Source organism: Monodon monoceros, unplaced genomic scaffold (genome assembly GCF_005190385.1).
Source record: "Monodon monoceros isolate NGI ecotype Baffin Bay Population unplaced genomic scaffold, NGI_Narwhal_1 Super_Scaffold_5, whole genome shotgun sequence".
NCBI classification, from domain to species: Eukaryota; Metazoa; Chordata; class Mammalia; order Artiodactyla; family Monodontidae; genus Monodon; species Monodon monoceros.
In genome coordinates, this window is record NW_021703782.1 from 6,603,420 (window position 1) to 6,625,768 (window position 22,349).

The 22,349-nt window shown below is 41.3% G+C and overlaps 1 pseudogene; it reads right to left on the bottom strand.

Moving 5' to 3' along the window:
- Positions 1–2,463: 2,463 nt before the first annotated feature.
- Positions 2,464–19,376, bottom strand: LOC114883887 (annotated as a pseudogene).
- Positions 19,377–22,349: the final 2,973 nt, after the last annotated feature.

Consider the following 22,349-nt stretch of genomic DNA (forward strand, 5'->3'; position numbering starts at 1 on the left):
CAGGCTCCGGTCGCACAGACTCAGCGGCCATGGCTCACGGGCCCAGCCGCTCCGCGGCATGTGGGATCCTCCCGGACCGGGGCACGAACCCGCGTCCCCTGCATCGGCAGGCGGACTCTCAACCACTGCGCCACCAGGGAAGCCCGCTAGACAAACACTTTTAATAGTCCTCCACCTCCTTGACAAATTAGAAGGGTCTAGATTTTCATAAAGTGGGGAGCCCTGTCAAAACACTTCTATGTTTGCATTTTTTTCCAGGTAAATGTCACAATACCCATAGGTCATACTTAATTTTGGATTCTTATCTAAAATTGCCTTGAAATAACTGGTAACATGGCAAAAGCTTTTCTCAAAGTATGTAACATTTAACCTTCAAACTTTGGCTGAAAACTGAAACCAATGCGAGTTTTTTTTTTTTAATAAATTTATTTATTTATTTATGGCTGCATTGGGTCTTCGTTGCTGCACGCAGACTTTCTCTAGCTGTGGCGAGCGGGGGCTACTCTTCATTGCGGTGCGTGGGCTTCTCATTGCGGTGGCTTCTCTTGTTGCGGAGCATGGGCTCTAGGCGCGTGGGTTCCGTAGTTATGGCATGCAGGCTTAGTTGCTCTGTGGCATGTGGGATCTTCCCGGACCAGGGATCGATCCCGTGCCCCCTGCACTGGAAGGTGGGTTCTTAGCCACTGCGCCACCAGGGAAGTCCCCAGTGTGAGCTTTGATAGAATAAAAAGGAGAGAGAGGAAGAGGGGAAGGAGTGGAGGGGAAGAAAGGAAACACATTAAGTAGAGGACAATACCAGGTTGCTAAAATGTGATTTTTGCATTTGATTAAATCATATTTTATCAAAGCCTACTTTTCCAGTTTTAGTTATGATTCACAGTGTTATCTATGAATCACCGGCATGACCACATGCACACACGCTATGGATTACAATCAATACAAATGACGCAGGTTGCATTTCGAGTCTTCAGAACTTCTGGTTTGGTAGTTTGCCAGCTTTTTCAGGCTCCGCATGAAGGAGAAACAAAATTTCTGCAAAAGCATTTCTTTCAAAAACATGGTCCAGACTTGCATAGAACCATGGAATTTGCTAGTCAGGCTACTTAAGAAATGCAACTTTTTCTGTTTTGTGCAATTTTGCGTTTGTGCTAGAATGGTTGGCCTGTACAGAGTGTATTTTTCCCCATGTGTTCCCTGAAGCGATGAGTTAAATAAGACAAGCTGTGGGCATGTTATGGTCTGATCCTGTGACTCATGTGTTGGCAGTGGTCGTGTAAACAGAGCTACTGTGTCTGAAGGTGATGGGTAGCTAGTTAACTTCCTGACAGTTCAATACGAAAACCAACTTTAAAGACTTTCAAAACAAAGACTGTTAACAAGGATTTGATTTCTCAATCTTTGAATCTCGTTATGAGATTTTTTCATTGAAATGGAAAAAAGATCTAAACTTCAAAATCAAATATACAGTATTTGGGGTTTTTAATTCCTCTGCCCCAGTCCATCCTTTTAATTTTTCAAAGTTAATTACTCTTTATCTATTTCTGGATTTCCTACATTATAGATTCCTCTAGGATATTAAAAGTCTATTTTCTTTTTTAATCACAGCTGTCCTATTGCCAGGATACATAAGAGTGCTTGTTTGTCCAGAGCCCGTATTTGAATTTTATCCACTATCCCCGTAATGTCGTATAACAGCCGTTTTTTCCCAGTCTAAGATACTCAGAGTTATGAATTACACTTAGTTGTCATGTGTCTTAAGTGTCCTTTTATCTGGAATAACACCCATCAGTCTTCCTTTTTCCTCTCGTAATGCTGGCAGTTTCAAAGAGCACCTATTATTTGTAGAACGGCCATCAATTTGAGTTTCCCTGAGGTTTCCTCTGATGAGATTCAGGTTATACACGTTGTAAAAGCAAACAGATGTGACATTATATCCTGCTCAGGGCATCATATCAAGAGGCACTCGATGTCATTTGTTCCATTATTGGTGGTGTTGGCTGTGATGGTTCTGCCAGGTTTCTCCACTGTCAAGTCACTATTTCCTCCTCGGCTAATTAATACAGAATTTGAAAATAAATATTTTAAGGCAATGGAAATATCCTTTATTCCCCAAACTTTCACCTACTCTAAGCATTCATCGATAGCTTCTGCTTAAATCAATTTTTATAATGGTTGCAAAATGGTGATTTTTCTATCGTTCCTCCCATATTTACCAGTTGATATTCTAAAGGAGTAAGACTTCCTCCCCCACCTCCCATTTGTTTAGTTTTAATTAATTAATTAATATATATATGGATTCATGGACTCTTACTGAATTCAATGTATACACTGAATCTGTTACCATCAACATCAGGTTTCTTTCTTCAATATTTTCACACTTAAGGATACACGTTCTTTCTTTGGGGGCGCCTTTTTTGGTTTTGGGTTTTTAGAAAACTAAAGGTCTAATTCACTCAAAATTCTTCAGTTTTTACAGAACCAACAGGGTGGAGTAGGGTAGGGAGAAGCGGGGCAGGCAGCCGGGAGCCGGGCTGGGCAAGGCCACACTTCTGCCTCCACCTGAGGCTGGCCCCCTGCCACATGGTTCTTCTGCCCGTCCTTCACCTCCCTGTCAGCGGGCTGGTCTCCTGCAGCGACCCCGGCCTTGGCCTTGCTCTCCTCCCCAGCTAGCCTCTCAAATATGTTGTCATAGAGCTTCTTCTCCCATTCGAGCTCCTTGCGGATCCGCTGCTGGGCCTTGGCAGCTCTGTGGTTGGGGTAGAGCTGCAGGACCTTCTGGAAGTCAGCCCGTGCCAAGTCAAAGTCGTTCACCGCCTGCTGGGCCTCTCCCTGGCGGAAGAGGCCCTTCTCATGGTTGCTGTCCGGTTCCAGGGCCTTGTTACAATTTTCAGCGGCAGCAGAGAAGGCTTGCAGCTTCAGATGACACATGGCCAGGCGAGGCCAGCCGAAGGGCCTGTGTCTTCTGTGCGTCCTCATTAGAGAAAGCCGACTCAAATTCCAGCCAGGACACGATCTCGTACCGCAGCAGAGCTTGTTTGTACTTGCCTTCCTGGAAGTCCACGGTGCCCTGCTCCTTCACTGTGGTGCTCTGCTCCAGCTTCTCTGAACTCATCTCCTGGGACTCCTTGGCCTTCCCAAAACTCTTGAGTTATACATCATACTTCAGCTCAGCATTTGGGGGGATCTGGAACTTTTCCTTCCCAACACTGCCAAAAGCATAGCTGGGCTTGAGATACACAACGGAATGTTCTCCTTTTTCCTTGCGCTGAATGACTTTCTCCACCCCACAAGGCAGATCCACACACTCGGCCTCGCCGACCTCCCGGCGGTAAAAGATCTGGTCTTTGGAGTACCTTCCAGTGCAATCTCCCCGACGGCGCCACTCCACCTGGAACACAAGAGTGGCCTTGGGAGGGATCTCCGGAGGGCTGCCCGCCGAACCGTAGGCGTATTCTGGCTTGCAGGGGATGTGGCACACTTCCCCCTCCTTCATGGTCGCTACAGCAATATCCCAAGCCTTGATGACTTCCCCTTTCCCCAGGTCGAAGGATAATCTGTCCTTGCGGTCCAGGCTGGAGTCGAACTTGCTGCCATCGAACAGCCAGCCCGTGTAGTGGACAGAGACTCGGTCCCCGATCATGGGCATCCCTGTGCCTGTGCCCTCTCGCTTGAGGACCTGAAGCACGCCCTCATCCTGCTTGGGGCTGATGTCCACCCCCTCAAGGGACAGCAGCGCCGACTGAGCCCCACTCTCGGAAGCCTTCGTGCCCGAGGCGGTCTTCGCGCCGTTTCCCGGGCAGCGGGCGCAGGAGGCGGGTCTTAGGCGGCCCGGGGAGTGATTGGTCCCACCGCCGCAGAGGGGGCGGGGGGAAGAGGCTAGGAGGAGCCGGCCTGCGGCGAGGGACGCGGGGTGGGGAGAACTTTCTGGAGGCGGCAGCCGGTTCGGGCTTTGGAGTTCATTTCTGCGAAAGGTGGTTTCTCGTTCGTTCCTCCCGCCTTCCGCCTGGCCCCGCCCCGGTCCTGGGACCCTGGGAATCCCGGGCCAGCCCTCGACCCCGCCACCGCGTCCCCAGCCCGTCTCCCTGGGAGTGGTTTTATCTCAATCTTATCTTTCTTGTGCATTTTTTTCAGAACCCCTTTGCTCTCTGTGAAATTGACTCTGCTGGAATTTGGTGCTTCTTTCCCTACTTACAGGTAACCTGTAGTGTATAAGATTGTCTGTCTTCTAGTTATGCCAAAGGTGTGTTTTGTGTGGTGTTATTTATTCTTCTTGTCGTTTGGAGGTTGTTTGAAGAGATTTTGCATAGGCAGCTGCCATTGCCCCAACTGCCCAGGACTCTTGGATGCAAAGACTTTTAAAAGCTGTCACTGAATTTCCTGTGAGGAATTGTCTTTTGCATAAAATGATAAAACTTGAGAAGCTATTTTTTAGTATAATGTGAAAACAATGGCATGGATCATAAGAAAATACAAAGAGGGAGAGGCAATATTCTCTCAGAAAATAAAGAACAGATGTTAGGAAAAGAATGGTGAAAAGAGTGAGAGAATTGAGGAGAAAGGAACAGAGAAATGGCCCAGTAACATGACAGACGGCCATGGAGGAAAATGGACAGTGAGACAGTGTTGAAGGCAGGTCAAAGGATTATAAAGATTTAGGATGTTTAATATTAAATGATAACTTTTTTGAAGCCACGTAAATACACTTTTGTCATTGCAAATTATAAGTTAAACATATTACAATGGGTCAGCGTTTGTAGGGGTGTTGAAGCGCAACCTGTTACTTTCTGTGTCTCGGTTTGTCGCAGAGCAGGGGACAGAGAATAGCTATAGGGGATCAAATGCCAATGACATCAACAGTCCAGGGAGGCAGGTAGGCAAATCCAGAGTAACCATGAAGGTATTAACACTGGGGAGTTCTCGGAAATCTTGTTGAGGGCACTAGATTCTCACAGAACACGGGATACACGGCTTGACACAATTTTGCCTGACTTTCAAAGGTTGAGATGTCCTCAGTAAATATATTTATCACACTGTGAGGTTTTGTTCTATAATCGACATTGTAGAGCATCTCTTTATGAAGTCAACACCTATCTATGATGTGTCAACCCCATGCCAGGTACATTCTCAGAAGTGGAAATACGATAAGAAACAGAGTGAGTACAAATCCTGTCCTCATGAAACTTTTGTTATAGTGGAGGAGACATACAGTAGACAAGACAAACAAAATGTGTATCATGTTATATTTGATGGCTCTAAGAGCTAAGGAGAGAAATAATGCATGGAAGGAAATGTGAGGGATAAATGTGACATTTTAAGCAGGGTGGCCCCCAGGAAAGCTCACATTGAGAGAATGTGAGTTTTGAGTGAAAAAAGAAAGACATGAGATAGTTAGCCACATGTGTATTTGAGGTATATATGGTAGAGGGAATATCAAGTGCAAAGGCCCTGGGGTGGGAGTGTGCCTGTAAATTAGGGGAATGTTAAATTGGCCAATGTGCCATGAACAGAATGAATTAGAGGAAAGAATTAGGACACGAAGTCTGAAAGGTAACGGGGACCAGATCATGTAGGGCCTTATAAGTCCTAGTAAGGACTTTGGCTTATGTTCTGCTTGAGACGGAAAGTCTCAAACCTTTATAGGGAAGGTTTTGAGCAAAGGAGTGACATGATATGATGTACATCTATCAGGATTGTCCTGGCTGCTCTTATGAGACTAGAGTGTGTTTTGGAGCTGGGGAGGGGGCGGTAAAGTTGACCAAGTGCAGGACTAGGGAGACCATCAGCAGATTATTGCAATAATTCAGTAAAGAGATTATGGTGGCCTGGGCCAGTGTCGTGGTAGTTCGGAGTCTCAGATTCTAGACATATATTGAAAAAGGAGCTAACAGGCTTCACATGGGGGGTGTAACAGAAAGAGAGGTGTCCAAGAGGACCTCAGGAATTTTGGCCGAGTAAGCGAAAAAATGATGAATTCCTTTACTGAAATGGGGAGACTGTATGAGGAGCTATTTGGGGAGGGATTATCAGGAACTCAGATCTGCACAAGTGTGGTTTGAGATGCTTGCTGGACCTCGTAAAGGAAGTGTCAGGAAGTTAGGTGCGGGTTTGGGTGTGTGGGTTTGCGGTTCAGCATGTAGATGGTATTTTTAGGCAGGGAACTGGTTAGGACCACTTAGAGAATGTGGATAGGAAAGGGAAGAGGGCTAAAGAGGGCTGTGAGACACTCTAATATGTAGAGGTTGAGGAAATAAGAGAGAACCAAAATGGCATCATGGTATCCTGAAAGTCAAGAGGAGTTTGTTTCAGCTGACTCTAGTTATAGAATCCAGTGGGGCAAGGAGGGATTCACCATGAGGACTGGCTTTTTCACCATGAAGACTGCTTCAGATCAGGGCGCAGCAACATTTTCAAGCAAGAGAAGAACATCTTTTAAAAATTTTATTTATTTATTTGGCTGTGCTGGGTCTTAGTTGTGGCACGTGGGGTCTTCTTTCCCTCGTGTGGGATCTTTAGTTGCGGCATGCGGGATCTAGTTCCCTGCCCAGGGATCAAACCTGGGCGCCTGTATTGGGAGCAGGAAGTCCTAACCACTGGACCACCAGAGAAGTCCCGTGAGAAGAACATCTTTATAACACAAAGGTCTAAATTTCGATTCCATGGACAAAAGGAGGCTCATTGGGTGGTTGGAGTTTCAGGGAGCACACAGGACTCCAAATTCTGTGTAATCCCATTTCAATTCTCTAGTGCTCAGTTAATCCTGATCCCTGTGTTGTATTATGTATGGTTAGGAATATGGACTATGGAATCAGTCTGATTGCTTTAACCGTAGCTCCACCATTACCAGCTATTTGACCTATGGCAATTTACTTAAATTCTCTGTGCCTTTGTTTCCTAATCTGTGAAACAGAGAAGACAATAATACTTAAAAGGATTCTACTGAATGTTAAATATGATGATACAAATATAGCACTTAGCACAGTGCCCTGAACATAGGATTTTCTAAGTGTCAGCCATGACGATCTTTTTTTTTTTTTTAGTTTGTTTATTTATTTATTTATGGCTGTGTTGGGTCTTCATTGCTGCGCACGGGCTTTCTCTAGTTCCAGCGAATGGGGGCTACTCTGCATTGTGGTGCGCGGGCTTCTCATTGTGGTGGCTTCTTTTGCTGAGGATCACGGTCTCTAGGGCACACGGGCTTCAGTAGTTGTGGCTTGCGGGCCCTAGAGCACAGCCTCAGTAGTTGTGGCAGACGGGCTTAGTTGCTCTGCTGCATGTGGGATCTTCCTGGACCAGGACTCGAACCCATGTCCCCTGCATTGGCAGGCAGATTCTTAACCACTGTGCCACCAGGGAAGCCCAGCCATGACAATCTTTATGAGACTTGGCTGAGGGAATTCAACTGATATTATGATCTGACAGCCCACAGGATAAATCTTTGGCCACTACAGCCCTGCAGCTGCCTGAGCTAAAGAATCATTTTGAATGGTTTTAGAAAGTCCCTGGGTTTCTGAATGTCTTTGAGGTGAGCCAAGAATTTAGGCTTTTAAACTCTTGGGTGAATGGATATTTTTCTGTTTACATTCTATTTCAGAATTGAAAAGGATTATGATTTTTTTTCATTATAGGAGTGATACAGTTTATTGTAAAAAAAATTTATCACTACAGATACATGTAAGTAGAAAGGAAAAATAATACAAAAGCTCTTTACCCTGAGCTAACACATTGGTGAATACCCTGTCATGCATCTCTGTGTATATCCATGAAGCTTTGTGGGTCTGCCTCTTGCTGGGGGCCCCCAAAACTCCATGCCCGGTTCTCTCATCTTCAAGTCTCAGCTTCTCCTCTGGAACAACAGGATCCAAGTCCTGTTTCAGAATCCTCTTCTCTTCAATAAACTGTCTAGTGACAATGGATTAACCCTTCTCACCCTCGGTCTTTATAGTCTGCATGCACTTCATGGATTCTATGGGCTGAGCAATTCGATCCCGCAAAGCCTTACCCCAGGAGGTACTTCATCCTAGAACACCACAGGCTTACAGATTTTCCTCCTAACAACTGTTTGTTTATAACTTTTTTTTTATACCATCTCTTAAAAAGTTTACCTCTTTGTGAATGACTCCTTTCTTTTTTAGTGCAATGACTATTTTTTCCCCCAAATGTGCTAAAAATATATACTACAAGAAGGAATATTTCCACAGTATATTTTCAAAGATATACTCATCCATAGACTGACACAACAGTTGAGTGTCTGAGAATATTGTATAGAATATTATATAGAACAACATTTAGATGAATTCAGAATTGTTCTTTGTGAACATACGCCAAGGGAAAGGGGGTGACTCATGAGTCTGTTCTGTGCAGGTGCTGTTTCTGTTCTTTAAAGAACTCTCATGCACAAAATTTTGGTGTTCTAAAAGTGGTTTCTATGGTATAAGATAATTTTGCAGTGCAGTTTGACATTGACAACTAGTGAATAAAATGGCGCAAAAGAAGAGTGTCCCTTCCAAAGAATGGCTGCCTCAAACCCTTCCTCCACTACTTGCCATCCGCATCCTAGTCTGCTCTTCCTTTTGTGGTGAGGATACTAAATCTTCATTGCACTAATTTTTAAATAAACTACTTTCAGTTTTTATCATTATGTAAACTTGTTTTCATTGTGCAATTGATACATCTTTCTATCAAGTGAAAATTGTTTGGGTGTCTTAGTTTGGGATGAAATAAATCATAATTTGTTCCATTGAAATTCATAACAATTAAAAAAATTTAAGGGCTTTATATTTAGCGGCAAAGTTTTCAAGAATGAATTGAAGCTATCAAGAAAGGTATAGATGCATTTATTTAGCTGCTTCACCACTGTTTCCCATGGGCTGCCAGATTCCCATTCAGGAATATTAAGGAGACTGCCTCTCTATATTCTCCCCTCAGTTGGATAGTAAATCCTAGATTCCCCACGTTTTCATTTCTTGAACCCCTCTTCCTATTATTCATATCTGTATTAGGATTTTTTGCTCATAAGAGAAATCAAATCTCTGTGTTATGGCAAAACTGGGACTTTCTGGAATAACGCAAGGGGTTCAGAGAATTGAAGAGAGCCTGACAGATGGAATCAAAGCTGCAGGTGAGTCTGTTTTGGAATTACAGACCAGAGCTTCTGGGACCACGGCCACTGCTTGGTTGTGGCTGGTGCCATTGGGTCTAATTTTTGCACCATGAATCCTAATCATCCCTTACTCATTGTCTTATTTGGTCCAAATTAAAACTAGTAGGTAAGACAGTCCACTGATTGGGACCCTTGTGCCTGGGTCCCAATCATCAGTGTGTGAAGTGTCTTCTCCCCTTTGGATTCTGTAGTGGGAGGTTGGGTACCACCTCTTTTCACTATTGTAGCCATGGGGGCTTCTCCTGAAAGAGAAGAGATTTTACTTCTTCAAATCTTCACTCTCAATTCTGGGTCTTTGTACACACACTACACTATCTACGTTAAGCACCTTCTTCCTTCGCCTAAAGTCTATTATTCTTCATTCTTAGTTGGCACTTCCTTCTGGAAGAATAAGGCCCCAGTCTTAGCATTTGTCACCAGGTAATTGTCTATTTGTATTTCTCACGTGACTGCACGTTGCTCGGAAGTGTGGTTTGCATTTTTGCTTGTCCAGCACTGTATTCTCCGTGAACAGCAGTGTCGAACACATACTTCTGTTTATATTTGTTGCATAAATGAATAAAATGTTTATTAAGACCTTGGAGAGATAAATTGGAATAGTAAAAACTTCCAGTTCTGTCTCTGGATTAAGTGTGATTACCTCGATTAGGAAACTTGTAAGGAAAGGAAACCCTAACTGTGAATATCGTCTCTAAATCCGTTTGCAACTGACTTTCCCCATGTCTTTCTTAAGCTCATACACTGATTTTCATTGTGAAATATCCCGTTTTTCCAGTTTAATATCTTTTGGTCCAAAAGATCCCCAATGCAGAGCAAAAATATCTATTACTGTACTACTAGCATGAAACCAAGTTCACAATTTAAATAATTATATGTATTCAACAGAGTTTCTCAAAGAACTTTCTCAGAAATTGCAATTTAAGAGACGAAAAATATTTTTATAAGCTGACACATTTAATTATCATTTTAGATAAATCTATTTTGGAGTCTGATATTTTTGTATTTATTTCACCAGTATGATCCAGACTCAATGTGTTTACTGGCAACAGAGTCCAGGGATTATACTCCCACATTGAAACAATAATCATATTGCAACGTCAGTGCTCTTCATAATGCATTTCCGTCAGCATTTATTTGGCACCAAGTATGCACCAGCTACTAGAAATAGAAAAATCTCTGGGACATTAGGAATGCTAAGTAGCCTTGCTTTGGGATGAATAAAATAGGGTGTGGTCTGCCCTTCAGTGGGGAGAATCTAGAGTGGGGTAATGTGACACTGGGTCATCTTTTGGGGTCTCAGTAAAAATGGTGCCAGTCACACCCCAGCATGGGACGTTGATGGCCATTTTTGTGGGGAGATGGTATGAGTAGGAAGCAGAAGCGGCAGCAGCAGGGATAAGGCATCTCAGCTTCAGGTGCCTGCCCATGAGAGTCCAGAGCCAAAGGAGGGGGGGAGGGTCCAGCAGCAGAGATGGATGGCTCTCATAGGAGAACATAGGGACACAGCTTGAGACTTTAAGTAAGTGTAGTGTCTTATTCACATTTCCAGTGAACATGAGAATCAGGGCGAACTTACTTGTACCAAACTTGTTACTTCACAGTTGAAACACTAGGTTGTAAGGCTCTGCAAAACACAAGTTATTATTGTTGTTTTCTGAGGACACTTCCCCCTGAAGTTATATGCTTTCGATTATATGCCATAGATATTTTTTAATTCTGTGATTTTATTTATTATTTAAAAAAATTTTTAATAGATCTTTATTGGAGTATAATTGCTTCACATTACTGTGTTAGTTTCTGTTGCACAACAAAGTGAATCAGCCATATGTATACGCATGTCCCCATATCCCCTCCCTCTTGTGTCTCCCTCCCACCCTCCCTATCGCACCCCTCTAGGTCATTGCAAAGCACTGAGCCGATCTCCCTATGCTATGCTGCTGCTTCCCACCAGCCAACTATTTTTTACATTCTGTACTGTATATATGTTGATGCTACTCTCACTTCGCCCCACCTTTGACCTCCAACCCCATGTCCTCAAGTTCATTCTCTATGTCTGCCTCTATATTCCTGCCCTGCCACTAGGTCCATCAGTACCATTTGTTTTTTTTTTAAGATTCCATATATATGCGTTCGCATATGGTATTTGTTTTTCTCTTTCTGACTTACTTCACTCTGTATGACAGACTCTAGGTCCATCCACCTCACTACAAATAACTCAATTTCGTATCTTTTTATGACTGAGTAATATTCCATTGTATATATGTGCCACATCTTCTTTATCCATTCATCTGTCAGTGAACACTTAGGTTGCTTCCATGTCCTGGCTATTGTAAATAGTGCAGCAATGAACATTTTGGTACATGACTCTTTTTGAATTACGGCTTTCTCAGGGTATATGCCCAGTAGTGGGATTGCTGAGTCATGTGGTACTTTTATTTTTAGTTTTTTAAGGAACCTCCATACTGTTCTCCATAGTGGCTGTATCAATTTACATTCTCACCAACAGTGCAAGAGGGTTCCTTTTCACCACACCCTCTCCGGTATTTATTGTTTGTAGATTTTTTGCTGATGGCCATTCTGACTGGTGTGAGGTGATACCTCACTGTAGTTTTGATTTGCGTTTCTCTAATAATTAGTGACGTTGAACATCTTGTCATGTGCCTCTTGGCCATCTGTATGTCTTCCTATGTGAAACGTCTATTTAGGTCTTCCACCCATTTTTTAACTGGATTGTTTGTTTTTTGAATATTGAGCTCCATGAGTTGATTGTATATTTTGGAGATTAATCCTTTGTCTGTTGTTTCATTAGCAAGTATTTTCTCCCATTCTGAGGGCTGTCCTTCTGTCTTGTTTATGGTTTCCTTTGCTGTGCAAAAGCTTTTAAGTTTCATTAGGTCCCATTTGTTTATTTTTGTTTTTATTTCCATTTCTCTAGGAGGTGGGTCAAAAAGGATCTTGCTGTGATTTATGTCATGGAGTGTTTCTGCCTATGTTTTCCTCTAAGAGTTTTATAGTGTCCAGCCTTACATTTAGGTCTTTAATCCATTTAGAGTTTATTTTTGTGCATGGTGTTAGGGAGTGTTCTAATTTCATTCTTTTACATGTAGCTGTTCAGTTTTCCCAGCAGCACTTATTGAAGAGGCTGTCTTTTCTCCATTGTGTAGTCTTGCCTCCTCTCTCATAAATTAGGTGCCCATATGTGCGTGGGTTTATCGCTGGGCATTCTATCCTGTACCATTGATCTATATTTCTGTTTTTGTGCCAGTACCATACTGTCATGATTACTGTAGCTTTGTGGTATAGTTTGGAGTCGGGAAGCCTGATTCCTCCAACTCTGTTTTTTTTTTCTCAAGATTGCTTTGGCTATTCAGGGTCTTTCGTGTTTCCATACGAATTGTAAAATTTTTTGTTCTAATTCTGTGAAGAATGCCATTGGTAATTTGATAGGGATTGCATTGAATCTATAGATTGTTTTGGGTGGTATAGTCATTTTCAAAATATTGATTCTTCCAATCCAAGAACGTGGTACATTTCTCCAACCGTTTTTGTCATCTTTGATTTCTTTCATCAGTGTTTTATAGTTTTCTGTGTACGAGTCTTTCACCTCCTTAGGCAGGTTTATTCCTAGGTATTTTATTCTTTTTGTTGTGATGGTAAGTGGGAGTGTTTCCTTAATTTCTCTTTCCGATTTTTCATCATTAGTGTATAGGAATGCCAGAGATTTCTGTGCATTAATTTTGTATCCTGCAACCTTACCAAATTCATTGATTAGTTCTAGTAGTTTTCTGGTGGCATCTTTAGTATCATGTCATCAGCAAACAGTTACAGTTTTACTTCTTCTTTTCCAATTTGCATTCCTTTTATTTCTTTTTCTTCTCTGATTGCTGTGGCTAGGACTTCTAAAACTATGTTGAATAAGAGTGGTGAGAGTGGACATCCTTGTCTTGTTCCTGATCTTAGTGGAAATGCTTTCAGTTTTTCACCATTGAGTATGATGCTTGCTGGGGGTTTGTCATATATAGCCTTTATTATTTTGAGGTAGGTTCCCTCTATGCCCATTTTCTGGAGAGTTTTTATCATAAATTGGTATTGAATTTTGTCAAAAGCTTTTTCTGCACCTATTGAGATGATCATATGAGTTTTATTACTTAATTTGTTAATGTGGTATATCACATTGATTGATTTGCATACATTGAAGAATCCTTGCATCCCTGGGATAATTCCCACTTGATCACAGTGTATGATCCTTTCAATGTGCTGTTGGATTCTGTTTGCTAGTATTTTGTTCAGGATTTTTGCATCTGTGGTCATCAGTGATACTGGTCTATAATTATCTTTTTTTGTGATATCTTTTTCTGGTTTTGGTATCAGGGTGATGGTGGCTTCATAGAATGAATTTGGGAGTGTTTCTCCCTGTGCAATTTTTTGGAAGAGTTTGAGAAGGATTGGTGTTAGCTCTTCTCTAAATATTTCATAGAATTTGCCTGTGAAGCCATCTGGCCCTGGACTTTTGTTTTGTTGGAAGATTTTTAATTACGGTTTCAATTTCATTACTTGTGATATGTCTGTTTATATTTTCTAATTCTTCCTGGTTCAGTCTTGGAAAATTGTACCTTTCCAAGAATTTGTCCATTTCTTCGTGGTTGTCCATTTTATTGGCATATAGTTATTTGTAGTAGTCTCTTATAATCCTTTGTATTTCTGCAGTGTCAGTTGTGATTTCTGCTTTTTCATTTCTAATTTTATTGATTTGCGTTCTCTCCTTTTTTTTCTTGATGAATCTGGCTAAGGGTTTATCAACTTTGTTTATCTTCTCAAAGAACCAGCTTTTAGTTTTATTGATCTTTGCTGTTGTTTTCTTCGTTTCTACTTCATTTATTTCTGCTCTGATCTTTATGATTTCTTTCCTTCTACTGACTTTGGGTTTTCTTTGTTCTTCTTTCTCTAGTTGTTTCAAGTGTAGGGTTAGATTGTTTATTTGAGATACTTCTTGTTTCTTGAGGTGAGATTGAATTGCTGTAAACTTCCCTCTTAAAACTGCTTTTGCTGCATCCCATAGGTTTTGGGTCATCATGTTTTCATTGTCATTTGTTTCTATGTGTTTTTTTAATTTCTTCTTTGATTTTTTCAGTGATCTCTTGGTTATTTATAGCACACTGTTTAGCCTTCCTGTATACGTGTTTTTTACAGTTTTTTTCCTGTAATTTATTTCCAATCTTATAGCATTGTGGTCAGAAAAGATGCTGGATATGATTTCAATTTTCTTAAATTTTCCAAGGCTTGATTTCTGACCTAAGATGCAATCTATCCTGGAGAATGTTCCATGTGCACTTGAGAAGAAAGTGTATTCTGCCACTTCTGGGTGGAATGTTCTATAAATATCAGTTAGATCTATCTGGTCTCGTCTGTTGTGTCATTTAAAGCTTGTGTTTCCTTATTTATTTTCTGTTTGGATGATCTGTCCATTGATGTAAGTGGGGTGTTAAAGTCCCCTACTATTATTGTATTACTGTTGATTTCTCCTTTCATGGTTGTTAGCATTTGCCTTATGTATTGAGGTGCTCCTATGTTGGGTCCATAAAAATTTATAATTGTTATATCTTCTTCTTGGATTGATCCTTTGATCATTATGTAGTGTCCCTCCTTATCTCTTGTAACAGTCTTTATTTTAAAGTCTATTTTATCTGATACGAGTATTGCTACTTCAGCTTTGTTTTGATTTCCATTTGCATGGAATATCTTTTTCCATCCCTTCACTTTCAGTCTGTATGAGTCCCTAGATCTGAAGTGAGTCTCTTGTAGACAGCATATATATGGGTCTTGTTTTTGTATCCATTCAGCCAGTCTATGTCTTTTGTTTGGGGCATTTAAGCCATTTACATTCAAGGTTATTATTGATATGTATGTTCCTATTACCATTTTCTTAGTTGTTTTGGGTTGGTTTTTGTGGGTCTTTTTCTTCTCTTGTGTTTCCCGCTTAGAGAAGTTTCTTTAGCATTTGTTTTAAAGCTGCTTTGGTGGTGCTGAATTCTCTTAGCTTTTGCTTGTCTGAAAAGCTTTTGACTTCTTCATCGAATCTGAATGAGATCCTTGCTGGGTAGACTAATCTTGGTTGTAGATTTTTCTTTCATCACTTTAAGTGTATCCTGCCACTCCCTTCTGGCCCGCAGAGTTTCCGCTGAAAAATCAGCTCATAACCTTATGGGGATTCCTCTGTATGTTATTTTTTGTTTTTCCCTTGCTGCTTTTAATATTTTTTCTTTGAGTTTAATTTTTGTTAGTTTGATTAATATGTGTCTTGGTGTGTTTTTCCTAGGGTTTATCCTGCATGGGACTCTCTGTGCTTCCTGGACTTGGGTGACTATTTCCTTTCCCATGTTAGGGAAATTTTCAACTATAATCTCTTCAAATGTTTTCACAGACCCTTTCTTTTTCTCTTCTTCTTGTGGGACCCCTATAATTAGAATGTTGGTGCATTTAGTGTTGTCCCAGAGGTCTCTGAGACTGTCTTCAATTCTTTTCATTCTTTTTTCTTTATTCTGCTCCTTGGCAGTTATTTCCACCATTTTGTCTTCCAGCTCACTTATTCGTTCTTCTGCTTCAGTTATTCTGTTATTGATTCCTTCTAGTGTATTTTTCATTTGAGTTATTGTGTTGTTCATCTCTGTTAGTTCTCTAGTTCTTCTAGTTCTTTGTTGAACATTTCTTGTATTTTCTCAATCAGTGCCTCCATTCTATTTCCGAGATTCTGGATCATCTTTACTATCATTACTCTGAGTTCTTTTTCAGGTAGATTGCCTATTTCCTCTTCATTTATTTGGTGTTGTAGGTTTTTACCTTGCTCCTTCATCTGTGACATATTTTTTTGCCGTCTCATTTTTTTTCCTTTTTTTTTAATGAGTGGGATTGTGCTCCTGTCTTACTGGTTATTTGGCCTGAGGCTTCCAACACTGGAGTTTGTAGGCTGTTGGGTAGAGCTGGGTCTTGGTGCTGAGATGAGGACCTCTGTGAGACCTCACTCCGATGACTATTCACTGGGTCCTGAGGTTCTCTGTTAGTCCAGTGATTCGAACTAGGAGCTCCCACTGCAGGAGCTTCGGCCTGACCCCGAGCTCCTTAATCCTGCAAGCCATGTGAGGTGGCCAAAAACAAATTTTTTTTAATTATAAAAAATAAAATTAGACTAGGAAACTAACAGATATGTTAAAAGGAGAAAACTAAAAATATAGATGGATGAACAACCAGAGAGTACATCAGTACCACAACAGTAAAAAAGAGGAGGTGGGAAAAGAAAGAAAAAAAAAGGGGGGGGGCAATGCCTTGACTGTGGAGGGGAGGGCCTAAGTAAGAGTGAGTTTTGGGTGGTGGGCGGGGCCAATGCTCAGGACCCACAGGGCTGGAAAAGGCCCTGCGGGCTGTGGGGAGTGAGGCTTAAGCTCAAGGGACAGAAGAGGGCCAGGCGTGTCCCCCACTCCTGGTCTCAGAGGGCAGGGGACCTCACCTGGGAGCCCAGCAGGCTTCCTGGGCTCTAGTGGTGGGACAAACACCCTCCTCTCCTTTCCTGCTCCTCTCGTCTGGGGTCTGGAGGGCCCCTCCCGCCTGCCTCTCCTGATCTTCCTGGCCTCCCTCCTATGTCCCCGGGACCAATGTGGCCGGGGGGTGGGAGGGCCTTGGAGGGCAGGGGATCAGCCTGGGAGCTCAGCAGGCTGATTTTTTTTTTTTTTTAATAGAAAACATCCTTAGATCCTTGCTCTTCCCCGTGCCCAAGTGGGTGGGGCGGTCGCCCTCTGCTCCTCTCTGGCTCCTCGCGCAGGGCCCCTCCCACCTACCTCTCCTGATCTCCCTGGCCTCAGGGGCAGTGATCCTGTCTGGCCTCCACTTCTTCTCCCTGCTCAGTCCCCGTACGTCCTACTGGTTCACTTTGGGGTTCCTCCCGTCTCCTTGGGTGTTAGAGTTCCCCACCAGCGGCCAGCAGGTGCCCTAGTTATGGGGAGACGCTAAGTCTATGCCTTCCCACACTGCCATCTTGACTCTGCCTCTAATTTATTTATTTTTATTGAAATATAGTTGATTTACAATGTTCCGTTAGTGTCAGGTGTACAGAAATATGCTATAGATATTATCTTACTGATTCTTGCAATAGTCCAAAGTGGTTGGAATTGGCCAGAAATAATTGCTTTTACTTCGCAGATAAACTGATGCAGACAAAATCTTTATATCCAGTCCTGCAATAATCAGTCAGTCAATCCAGGAACAAAGCCAAGTCTCTCCAACTTCTGACCTTACTTTCTCTTGACCATGACCCTCCAGCCTTGGAGGGGAGAGGTATGGACAGACGTCCAAAATCATGATTGTTTGTGGTTATTTAAATTCCCAGCAGGGCCCACAGGGCAGATTCGGACAGTTGCTAGTCAGGGAAGGGAAGGGATGCAGAGACAAGGGAGGAGCAGTCAAGAGACAATAGCACAGCCTTGGGGCAGGTCCTGGTTCTGCCTCGAGGTCTATATGTAACAATATCCTTGAGCTCTTTACAGAACTAAAACCCCCCAACAAATGGAAGATGTTAGCATTCTTCAACCAGATTAAAGGAAGCACAGAAACTCATCAGACCGCCTGAGGTGAGAATAAAGGAGTGCAGGCCCTGCACACACCCTGATCCTTATCAACACCCCATCCTTGAACCATTGCTATAAAACTTCTCACCAAATTCCTCCAGGTTGAGACACACAGTTTTGAGGGTCCTGAGCCTGCTGTGTCCCCCTTTTCCTGGTGAAGAAACAAAGCTATTCTTTGCTACTCCACCCACTAAATAAATAAATAAATAAATTCCCAGTAGGTAGTAGGAATGTGTGGGGTCATGAGTTAGTGAGGAAGTTCCATTTCCACGGTGTCTCTGCTGCCCTTTTGCTGGGTGACTTCTATTTCAGCCTCTCTGGGTTTCATTTCTTCCTTTGCAGGTAAGATGCTTGGGCCAAATCAGAGATGGCTCACCTGAGGTCCATGGATCCCTCCCTTCCCACCCTAGCAGTTGCATCATTTATGAAGAGCTTTCAGGGAGTTGACAAATCTAAACTTCTGTATGACGGACATGTGGAATACGTGCAGTTTTCTAAGCAGAGAGTTGAGAGATAATATTAGATTTCCAAAGAAGTCTGTGATCAAAAATGACTGACAACAAACAAATTAACAAAATTAGAATATATAATTTCAAAGGCCCTAACTAAGTTGAATACCTATGTATATAATCCTAGTATTCTAGGATTAAATGTTACATGTATTAAGAAAAGCCTTTTCCCAGTGTAATTTCCAAGCACTAATAGTTATAGGATTTCAAAACAAATAGCCTCAAAGCCAATCTGTGAATAAATATGAGAGGGGAGCCCATGATATCACTATATCTGAATGTGTCTGGAATTCTAATACATTTAAGTCTCTTCATTTGTTCTTATTTCATGTGATAAGCCTACATGTCCTTTGTGAGAACTCCTGAGGAATGGTTGAATCATTTGTTTTGCAGACATGTGGGTGCTCTCACTTATCACAATATGTTAATGCTTTTTTAAAAAAATGTTCCTGAGAAGACAAATTTGCTTGGGATCCCAATATATAAAGCTCGTGTTTTTGGTTGCAAACTCAATTAAGTGCATCATGTTGAAATCATACAATCATTTCAGGAGCTCTTTATCACTTTTTTGGGGAAAAAAAATATTCTGGCAGCAAATAAGGGAGTTTCCTTAAAGTTTCTGAATGCTTATATTATTCTCAGTGGGAATTTGCCAACAGGACACTTGGAACTTGTCTGTTTTTGGAAAGCTAGGGAATTCTTATCATTATGCACATGGGAAAATATAAAAACTTGTTATTTGGAGGATGCAAGGAAATGAATGGTGGTCTAGCTGGTTGGTGGTCAGGGACAGGTTGAATGATTCCCAAGTTAATTTTTCTTTCAGCCCCAAGATGTCTTACATGCACATTGCAGTGCAAATGCCCTCAAAACTCTCTTTGTAGGTGACAACAGCAGTGACTATGACTGCATTACTGCAAAGGCTGAAACCGTTGCCTCAAGGTCACGATATTCTGGTCTATTAGCGGCAGCTCCATCTCATATCACTGTTCTTACCTTCTCCTCCATCATGATGTCCAACTCATTCTTCATGCAGATATTTTCTAGATTTCTCTTTTTCCTTCCACAATCACGATCTAGTCTTAATTCCATTTCATCTCTACTACTCTTACTTCTCTAAATGCCCTACCATTTTTTTCCCATAATCTTTCCTCCTGTGAGTTCAGTTACACTGAGCAGTAAGAAAATTACCTTCCTCATGCATTCTTGATCTGTTACCCACCTATCTATCTATCTACCTACCTACCTATTTCACGATCCTTTAATATTTATCAGTAAATACAAACAACCTGTAAGTAAGCCTTATTTTTTTCTGTATCACAGTAAATTTATCCAACACTTATGTTCTGTGAGGCGCTTGATAGTAAAAAGAGAAAGATGACAGAAATGAGCCTTTAACATTGCAAGGAATCACAGATTTGCAGATTAAATAGACATTAGACAATTATACTTTTCTTCTTAGCACTTGTCAAAATGATAAGTAATTGATTTAGTGTTCAATTTTATCTCCCTCACTGGGGAATGGATGATGGCTGTCAGTTCAATCTTATTCCCACCACCTAGCACGATGCCTGACACATGATAGGGGGAGAACACATATTTGTTGAATTAATTACTGAATCATAGCTAGGACAATGTGGCACATTCAAGCTTCAGTGAAGACAGCTAGGGTCTATTTTCTTCTGCAGAGAGAGATCAGAGAATGTTCCACAAAAAGGACAGTGTCTGAGCTGAGACTTATAGAAATCAGTAGGAGTTGAGGAAAACAGGTAAGTTGGCTAGTGCTGTGGCAAAGGATAAATATAGGAACTGTTAGGAGAGAGAACTGGAATGGACTCTTCTGTAGGTCAGCATTTCTGAAAGTGTGTTCTGAGGATGCTGGTCCTGCCTGTTGTTCAGAGAAGATCGTTTTTCCATGGGCAGTAGTGAGCTGGTAAATGGTTAACAAGTGGCTTTCTTGGAAAAATTAAAAGTCTGATTCATAGCATTTGTTGGGAAGAGATGCAGTGTAGCGCCCCATTGTATAGTATTTCTACCATATAGATAACAGACATCAGTAACTTCAAGATCAGAACTGTATGGGAGGAAAAACACATTTCCCTCTACCTTATGAGCTTTACCACACAGATTAACAAGAGGAAAACACACAGAAGTTTATTAACATGGATACCTCAGGAATACATGGGAGATACTCAGGGAATAATGAGTCACTCCCTGAAATGGCTTAGCATTAGGTTTAAATGCCATCTCAGTAGGGAAAGGGGAGAGGGGATGTAGGCCTCTTAAGGGAGAGGAAATGATTGTTAGGAAAGATGAATGGGCCCTTAGAAGAATGGGTGGGAGGTATGAGAGTTTGTGACAAAGTTTGACTCGGTGTGGTGTTGACCTCTGTTCTCTCCTGTGAGAAGAGTCCCTCCTTCCTAGTTGATGAAGCTCCCAGGGAGGATGGTCTGTGACAACTGAGTCCCTTTTGGAGGCCCTGTCTTTTGACAAATAAGGGGAGTTCAGAGAAAGCCTCTCCCTGCATTTGCTGTTTTTCGAGAGCCTACAGCTCAAAATAATCAACACACCAAAGAGGCGTATTTGGAGGTGCATATTCTCCCACCCTTCATAAGATAATTAGAAAGTGATGAATTTTGAGTATTCATTACCTTAGTTTTTAATATAATTTATTTACTTGTAATTTTATATGATTTAATTTTTATACTGGCTGTGTATAACAACTGACCTTCAAAATTCTTGAAACTTCAACAGTAGGCTTTTTTAAAAATTTGAAGTATGGTTGATTTACCGTGTTGTGTTAGTTTCAGGTGTATAGCAAAGTGATTCAGGTATATATATAATATATATATATACACACATACATACATACATATATATATTCTTTTTCAGATTCTTTTCCATTATAGGTTATTACAAGATATTGAATTTAGTTCCCTGTGCTACACAGTAGGTCCTTGTTGATTATCTCTTTTATATATAGTAGTATGTATCTGTTAATCCCAAACTCCTAATTTATCCTCCCCTCCTTCCCCTTTGGTTACCATAAGTTTGTTTTCTATGTTAACAGATGGCTTTTATAAGCTAATAGCTAGATCCAACATCCTGGTTAAGTATTCTTAATATACCATAGTTTCCTTTAAGAGATTCACCATGAATATTTGTTATAAAAAATATTTGACTTCTGAGAAACTTTGAATCAAAAACACATATCTATCTTAGTTTACCGATTGGACAATAAACTTATTTTTAGAGTAATAGGTACTAACAAGTCTCAGAACAAGAGTGACAAGGTGTCATATATCTCGGGGGCATGCTGACTCATTGCCCAATTTGCTTATCTCTGTTACTAGAAATAGTGATAGAATTTACTGTTTCCTATTTTCCTTTTCCCTTTTTTCCTAATTCCTTATAAATGTAATATAAATGTAATGTATCCTCGCTGGAATGCCTACTCCAAATCATATTCTACCTTCTCAAATTTCTGCTTGAGCCACATTTCTTCCAAGAAGTCTTTCGGTTTGTTTCCAGATAACTGTCTGCCAGTTGTAGTTTTGCCCATTACCCTGATTTTTAATTTTGGTCTTTTCTGCCTCCTACCTTTATAATTTCTACTTTTGTCCAACGGTTAATTATTTTTTTCCTATTGTACCATTTCTGTTGGATATATGTAGCTGTCAACATAATGTACTTATAACATGGATTTGTGTTCATGCTTTTCTCACCTCTGGTAGTAGATCACCATCTCATAGAATGGACTCTGTACCTTCCGTATTTGTATAATTCTAACAATGCTTGGTGCAGAATTCCATCAAGAGTGTTCGCCCATAATAGTATTTCTAACCTCCGAAACAAGTGATTATAGAGAAGCGATTCTGACACCTTCAGAATGCTCAACTTTTGTTCCCAGCATACACAGCCTTGTTAACTAGAGCTGGAAGCCAGTTGGTAGCACCTGGAAAACAATTCTGAATCTACATAATGGTTAGCTAGAGCAGAGAGGGCTGGCTGTCACCCTCTTATTTGTCATCTGAACCTACCTCTGGAAGTGTGCCAGAAGAACAA